Below are 5,790 nucleotides of genomic sequence, written 5' to 3'. Positions count from 1 at the left end.
CTGAGGAAAAGCCATTGTTCTTGATGGACTCTTCTGCTGCCGAAGCCCACTGAGGAAAAGCCATTGTTTTTGATGGACTCTTCTGATACATTTAATGAGGTATCTATTGTCTGGATGCAAACCAATAAAATTCTCCATGAAGGAAAACAATCTTTTCCTCTGAATTTTACTCAATGAGAAAAGCCAGAAAAGTTGAGGAACCAAGGAAAATAATATCAATGTTCTTTCATTCGTTTTATTCTGAAAAAAATTATTTTATTTTATAAATGATAGCTCCAGTATCAAAAACAACAGCCTGTGGTTGAGTTGACACACCTAGATAGGTAGATGCCTGTTAATTCAAATGATGTAAAATGAGCCATTCGAGTCTTGTTTCCAGAAACATGTCCGAGAGCTGAGGCGTGGACATGTCTGAGAGCTAAGTATGTTGTGATTTGTCTTCGTGGTCTCAGCACAGATTTTTTAAATCACACGAACATTTAATCAGTTTTTAATATTTCTCTTTCCAGTTCTGTCTCTTGATCGTTTACTGATTAAACTAGAAAAATAAACTCTAGAAGTGTCTACTTCCTCTGCATAGCACTTACATAATTTTACTAATCTCTTGGAGACTTGAATGATTTGGTAATGTCAATAACTCATGGAGACAAATGTAATTGCTCAAGAAAGTTGAGCACAGTTATAATGCAAACCAGTAATTTACTCTCTGTATAAAGCCAAGAGACTAGAACATACACACACACACACACACACACACACACACACACACACACACACACACTGTTCATTGCCCAGTGCAGCAAGCTGAGATTGGCAGTCCAAACCTAAACAAGACAGAAGCGATGATACCTGTGAGCACGGTAGCTATGGACCTGGGAAACATTTCAAGTTGGGTGAACCAGACTCTACCACTGCAGGTGAGCAACTGATGGATGGAGAGTCAGCCACCGATGGACGGAGAGTCAGCCACCGATGGACAGAGAGTCAGCCACCGATGGACGGAGAGTCAGTCACCGATGGACGGAGAGTCAGCCACCGATGGACGGAGAGTCAGCCACCGATGGATGGAGAGTCAGCCACCGATGGATGGAGAGTCAGCCACCGATGGATGGAGAGTCAGCCATCGATAGATGGAGAGTCAGCCACCGAGACCACCAGCCACGCTGCATCTAGTTTCTGATTCACACTTTGCTTCATGCTGCTAGAGTTGGGGGTAAGCTGTCACATCTAAATATATGACCAGTACAGTGATCATTGTATTTAAGCAATTAATAAAATTTGTTAATGTTAAATCTAAAGAATTGAATCTACAAACCAAACAGATCTGCATACTTTTTTATATGTAGACATAAATTATTTCCTTTTTTCAGATGTATTTATGTACAGTGTGTGTGTGTGTGTGTGTGTGTGTGTGTGTGTGTGTGTGTGGTGTGTGGTGTGGTGTGTGCCACATGGATTCAAGTTCCCTCAGAGGCCAGAAGAGGGCATCAGATTCACTGGAGCTGAAGTTACATGCAGTTTTAAGTTGCCCAACATGGGTGTTGGGAACCAAATTTGAATCATCTAAAAGAGATTCAAATGTTCTTAACTACTGAGTCATCTCTCTAGGTCCCATAAAATGTTTCTTATAGGAAAATGAAGATGTCAAAATTTGCAATAAACAAACAAAAAAAATACATACATGGACACATATATATTTATACACACATATATTTATACACACAAATATATATATACACACATATATATATTTATATGTATGTATTTATATTTATATATATGTATGTAAATATATATATATTTAGTTGGGCTAGGCACACCAGTGGTTTGACACAGCACAGGAAGCCATGGCATCCCTAAGACTGATATACCTACAAAGTTCTGATCACCTAGGAACACTAACAGCTTGAGTCACTGCTCATCTGAAGTCTGGGATGTTGTTGTAAACAAATCTTTGGTGCTCCCAGGGCCGCCAAGTATAGCACATTCCATTATGCACAATGCGTAAGACATACAGACAGTAAATGGCTATGGTATTGGTTTATGGATTTACTGAACTATTCATTTCATCTCTGTTTTACAATACACTCAGTCCACTTACTCTTCAAAATTACACTGGGACTCATGAGAGAATAGGAGACCACATCATGGCCCTAAGTGGAAGGTATCTATCCCATTCCTCCTTCCAAGGTCCAGGAATGCTTGTGGAAGACAAGGAACAGAGTGTACGCCAAAGGCTGGCTACAAGGAAACCATCTTCCAGGCATTGCAGGGCCACTGTGCATATGAACTCACTCTGGGGGGTGACAGCTTGTACAAGCCCAGCATGGCCAAGGAAGGTGAGCTATAAGTTCTGCCCCTGGCACAGGAGCTATTGGCAAGTAATAGCGGCTAGGAGGGGGAGAGCCAATTTTCTTCAAGAGTGTGCCCCAAGGCGGCTGGACCACTTCAGTGGACAGACACATCCCAGAACATTTGGAAAAAACAAATTGGACACAATGGTTAAAAATAAGTGGATACATGATTGAGTGGGAAGGAAGGAGGATCGATCTGGAAGGAATTGAAGTGGTGAATGTGATTTTAAAAATTTTAGATTTCTCAAATAACTAATTTTTTAAATATTAGAAAAATGAAAAGAAATAAACAGAGAACGTCTCATTCTGTGCAGTGGCAGCTGAGTGACATCTCCTCAGGTTTCTGTCTCTTGATTACAGTTTATGCTCTTGTGATTAAGAGTCTTCTGTTGTTTTACTCACCACAACCCTGAGAACAACAGACTGATAAGTACCACTGAGCTCTGGCTTATGTGGCTAGCCATATTACCTGGAGTTCAAAGCACACTGTAGGATGTTTCCACATCACCTCAGAACATATCCATGCTGGTATAGGAGACATGCCTCCATGCGCATCAAATGCAGCATGACAAGCAACAGAAATCTACTGGCATTCATTGAGTCTCTTTGGGGCTAAGAGATAGATTTAAAGGAGGCTTTTCAGCCAGACTTACATGCTTATTGCATTTTTAAGCACTGGGAAGTATTACTTAAAATATATGTGTGCCTGTTCATTCCTGATACTGCAAAGAGCCTGGGAAGTCTAGGCAATTATGCTCCGTGGTAACAAGCATAGAATGATGTGAGTTATTGTTTAGGAGGCCCCAGTTGCAGGCTCTGGGGGAACTCTAAGTGATGGTATAGAATAAATGTGTTTACTAATAGATAATGTTATTGTTTTAAGTAAGGATAGCTGATTTGGAAGCATCTTGCCTGGAGGGCGTCTCATCTCCCCCAGCTTGAGCAGCGTAGATTCAAGGTCTGACTCACTAGAGGTGGTAGAAGCAGTCTGAGGCAGGCAGCAAAGCAATCAGAAATTGAAATGAGGGCCGAGGGAGGTAGAGGGGTTGGAAAAGGGGTAATGGTATGTGTTTTTCACCATTTGATAGCTGACTTCTAAGTCATCTGGATGGTCTAAGAAATCTCTGAATCAGGTGGGTCTGAACGAAAGGCTTCATCTACACAAAACATAAGCAACAAAGGGTAGAAGTGGCTGGCTTGATGTCGCTGTTAACCTCTCCAGTGTCATAGTTTCACTGTCAATAGGCAAGCAGACAGAAATAAACTAAGAGGCCAATAAGCAAGCGGATACAGTATCCCTGGGGAGTCTCCGCCTTCCTAACACTGCAACCCTTTAATACAGTTCTTCATGCTGTGGTGACCTCCAAGCCATCAAATTATTTTTGTGGCCAACTCATAACTGTAATTCTTTGTCACTGCTATTAACTGCAATGTAAATAATTTGGGGTAGAGGGTTGCCAAAGGGTCATGACCCACAGGTTGAGAACCACTGATGTAGAGCCCCATCTCCACCATGATGGATCCCACAGCTCTTTACTACTAAACTCTCTACCTGCAAAACAAGGCATTGACAGGATTTGAAAGGAAGAAATAGAATGTTTAAGGGCATGTGTGCAATTTCTATGGGTGTTGTATGCAATTTGTAGGTGTTATATCCAATTCCTGTATGTGCATTGTGTGCAATTTGTGTGTGTGTTGTGTGCAACTTGTATGTATTGTGTTCAACTTTGTGTGTTGCCTGCAAGTGTGTGTTGTGTGCAATTTGCCTATGTGTTATGTGCCACCCACATGTGTTGTGTGCTGTTCATATGTGTGTATGTGTTGTATGTAATCTGCATGCTAAAACCAAACATTATTAAGACACACAAAAGGTACAGAGAAGCTCTCATATTCAGAACATGAGGGTGAGGTGAGCTGATTCTACATGGGACCTCAGGCTGGATTTATCAATATATACTCACATGCTATCACACGCTCCAAGAATTCAGGAGAGTATGTTCAACACCTAAACACACATGACAACAGGAAGTGACTAATAGAAGTTCTGACAGAGAAGGGGACACAGTGAGAGGTGGAAAAAGGCAGCAGGTCTAAAACGGCAGCAAAATGAGCCTTTCACTAAGTCTACCTGAGCAGTTACCTTTAGGAGAGAATGAGGCTGCTGACCATGGACGGGAAGCTCAGTGGTGGAACTGTTGGAAAATCCCTGGGTGGTGTGTTGAGGTTTACCGTGTCCTAGCTTGACAGGCATCATGCCCAGGCAAGGGGCAGCCCTCTTAGGGCTGGTGACTCCAATAGATGGGATTCCCACACCCAAAGTCATATAGCTATAATCCTTGACTATAGAGACCTAGGAGTCCAAGATTTTTAGACCCACAGGCTTATTGATCTGAAAGCTAAAGGAAGAAACTCTTAGTCAGGGTGTCAATCAACTCCTAGCAGCTGCGTTACAGCTCCTGAGCGCTGGGTTTGGGGATCTGTCCTCTTTAACCACAACAACTCTCTCAAAGGCTCCTTGAAGATGGACTCAATCCTTGTACTTTCCTAACTTTACCAGTAGATTCTGACCCTCACAAACCCGACCTTCCTGCTGTCTCTTACTTTCTTGATCCTGACACAATCCATGGAGTTTCACATATATATATATCTTCCAGTTACTTTCTGGAACCCTTTGGCAACCTCTCAGAGTGATTACTCAGAGCTCTGAATCCTGGGGTCCTTGCTTCTTAATGGTTCTGAACTCCTTTGCCAATTTCTGCTGCTGTCACTACTTCCATGGCCCTGGCCAGATCTTTATGCCAGGCACTTCATCTTCCTTTCCACAACAGAGATCACAATCACTCTAAAGAACATGTGAAGAAAGGATAAACTAGGCCTTAATGTTTCAACTACGCAGGGATGTGCACGGAAAGGGATCTCCAGGCCAGCCTTACAAACCTTTGTAAATACCGATGACATATTCAGAAGCCAAGAACAGCATTAGTATGCTATACAATGTTGAATCGTAATTTCTACCAATCACAGCATAGTTTCCCATCATACCAATCATAAGTCTTATCTAAGGGCCAATACCAGGCTCTGTGTTGCACAAATAACAACACTTCCATTAGGTCACCAGAGAAAGCATCCTCCCCTGGCCTGAAAGAGAAGAGTGTGGGTAAGCAGGGCCATCTAGAGCTCACTGGGGCTTCTGAGGCAAAGCCTGTGTGTATTTCCCGAAGCAGCTGTGACTAAAGCTGAGTTTTGTGGAACAGAAGCTGTGCTCTCAATCGCAGCAGCAGTGCCAGTGATCCTTGTAGCTGAAAATATAAGTGCCAGCCTTCAGATGGTCCATGATGGCAGACACCAGGAGCAGGAAGTGTCAGCCTCCAGGTGGTCCGTCATGAGAGACACCAGGAGCAGAAGTGTCAGCCTTCAGATTCTCCATCTTGGCCAG

At 42.7% G+C, this 5,790-nt stretch overlaps 1 long non-coding RNA gene across 1 annotated transcript in view; it reads left to right on the top strand.

The window, feature by feature from the left end:
• LOC116092563 overlaps positions 1-1,314 on the top strand; it is a 7,242-nt gene extending 5,928 nt beyond the window's left edge. Inside the window, exon 2 of the long non-coding RNA XR_004119330.1 lies at positions 918-1,314. This is a non-coding gene — a long non-coding RNA (uncharacterized LOC116092563). The remainder of the gene's footprint in view (positions 1-917) is intronic.
• The last annotated feature ends 4,476 nt before the right edge of the window (positions 1,315-5,790 follow it).

The sequence above is a fragment of the Mastomys coucha genome, unplaced genomic scaffold (assembly GCF_008632895.1).
Source record: "Mastomys coucha isolate ucsf_1 unplaced genomic scaffold, UCSF_Mcou_1 pScaffold15, whole genome shotgun sequence".
NCBI classification, from domain to species: Eukaryota; Metazoa; Chordata; class Mammalia; order Rodentia; family Muridae; genus Mastomys; species Mastomys coucha.
This window is presented reverse-complemented; position numbering and strand designations above follow the sequence as displayed.